The sequence below is a fragment of the Bos javanicus genome, chromosome 18, assembly GCF_032452875.1.
Source record: "Bos javanicus breed banteng chromosome 18, ARS-OSU_banteng_1.0, whole genome shotgun sequence".
In the NCBI taxonomy this organism is placed as follows: Eukaryota; Metazoa; Chordata; class Mammalia; order Artiodactyla; family Bovidae; genus Bos; species Bos javanicus.
In genome coordinates, this window is record NC_083885.1 from 53519306 (window position 1) to 53521788 (window position 2483).

Here is a 2483-nt window from a genome sequence, read left to right on the forward strand (position 1 = left end):
GAGGCCGTGCACCGCGCCGGCGGCCATCATCCTCATGGTGGGGGGGGGGGCGGGGGGACGGGGGAGGGGGAGGGGAGGGGATGTGGGAGGGGGAGGGGGCGGCGGCGGCGGGATGGGGGAGGGGGAACCCCGGAGAGGGGAGGAGGGAGGGAGCTGGTTCTGGGGGGCTGACAGAGCCCGGAGAGCGGATGTGAGCGGGACAGGAGGGAAAAGGGGGTCTCGGAGAGGACCCAGAGAGAACTGAGGGGTGGGGTCTGTCGCAAGATCACAGAGGCCGGGGACTGGCCACGCCACTGGAGGGGACGGGACCCCCTTCTTTGCTCCCCGGGCAGAGGGCCGAGCCCCCCAGACCCTGCCCGGGGCGGGGGGCCGGAGGAACGGGGCCGGAGGTAGGAGGCGGAGGCGGCCGCTAGTGGGGACCCGGGGGGCGGCGAGCGCGGGCGGCAGCAGCGGCTGGGCTGGCGGTGGTTGCTGGCCCGAGCATCTTCTTCCCGGAGACTCCCACAGCGGCCTGGCCCCTCCCACCAGCGCAAGGTCACGCCCATGCAGGTCAGGGCCACGCCCTTCGGCGCCCCATTGGTCTGCCCTTGAAGCCTGGACCACGCCCCCTGGGCTGACCACGCCCCTCCCCTCAGGCACTAGAGGGACCAGGCTACAGTAAGGACCCTAAGCTCCTTCGCACGTTCCCCACCCCTCGCCGTAATGAGCGTTTATTGAGCACTTACCGTGTGCCAGGTCCGGTTCTCAGTAAGCACGTCACAAACATTTAACCTTACAGCAACCCACTCTGTGAGGTATTCCTGTTATCTCCATTTTACTGATGAGGAAACTGAGCCTCAGTCACCGGACATCACTTGGTCGCGATAAGAAAGCCTGCTTCACATATCTCCCACCCCTGACAGCAGGAAATTGTTCCTCAAATCTTTCTTCTCTCACTTGAAGAATCAACAAAGTTAACTGCAAGGGCTCAGGGAATTGAGTCAATGGACACCTGACTCAAAACATGGAGCGCTGATCCTAGTACCCAGCTGACAGTTCAGTCGGTAGCACTTAACAAACCTTCCAAATGCCAGGCACTGTCCCGAACACTGGGATACAACAGGGAACGAAACAGTTTTGGCCCTTAAAGAGTAAGTATTACTATACATGGCATTAAGAAAACCTGATTTTCAGATGACAAGATGGAGGCCCAGGAACTTGGAATGTGTCTTGTCCGAGGGCACACAGGTAGATAGAGGGAAAACTGGGATTAAAGCACAGGACAAGCTTAATTTCAGAGCCCAAAGTCACTCTAAGTAGAGGGCCCTTCCTGAGAATGGATCATTGCTAATATTCGATTTTGTCTGATACATGAAGATTTTCTTCTTCCTGAATTTCTGGTCTCCAAGGATTTTTTTTTTCTTCCTAGGTCAGCCAGAGGTAAGATTTGGCTCAGAGGGGGCTTGAATGGGGGTAACTGTGGCAGCTGGGGGCCTCCTCCTTCTGCTCCGTCCCACTCCTGTCCCTCCTCTTCCATGCTCTCAGGTCCCCAGGATGAGATGGGGAAGGTAGCAGATGGCCTGGGGTGGATGGGGTGGCTGCCCATCTGTCCCCTCCCCCTGCATTGTCCCCAGAGCCAAGGGGGATGGGAGGGGGTCGTGGTCCACTGCAGTCTGGATCCTCCCCTTCCATCTTCTTGGAGGGAGCTGAGGAGCTGGTTGCCATGGAGACAGGGAAGAGGCAGGGGGATGTAGGGAGATACTGGGGTCAGGCAGAGATCCACACTTTCGACCATTCAGGCCACATATACTCACATCACACAGGTATATATACCCAAACATCCATGGAGTCATATGTGAAGGTCCCCCCAACACAGAGTCACACGGGGCCCCTCTGCAGATACACAGGTGCACACTCAATAGTTTGACACAGGCACACTCTGATATATGAAGACTCACAGGAAATAGGCATACACTAACACACGGACACACAGATGCCCATAATACATAATGTGCATTCACTCATGTGGACCCAAAGCCACACCACAGGCTCTCATGCACAAAAAGATACATATCTGATATCTGAGTGTGTCCCTGGTGCCCCTGTTCAGAGCCAAAACAACTCCACACTTGGCCACACACACACTGAGAAGTTACAAGTATATGATCAAAACCACAAGACATACACAGCCTATGTTACATAAGGCATACATGCTAGGGACATGTGATGTACAGACTGACAGGCTCACTTATGTCTTCTACACTAATTGGGGAATCACACACATTTAGATACGTAGCCCATGTAGACTAAAGCACAAAATGCACGGGACTTCACAGGCTACTCAGCGACACTTGTAACACACACGAGTTCTGTGTGCAGCTCAGCCCCCACCCTCAAGTCATGCCTGCAGTCCCAGCTCCACACCGCACCCCCCCACAAGCTCTCCCGTTTGGACACATACAACAGCACGGTCGGTCACGCACTCACACTCACACACAAACACA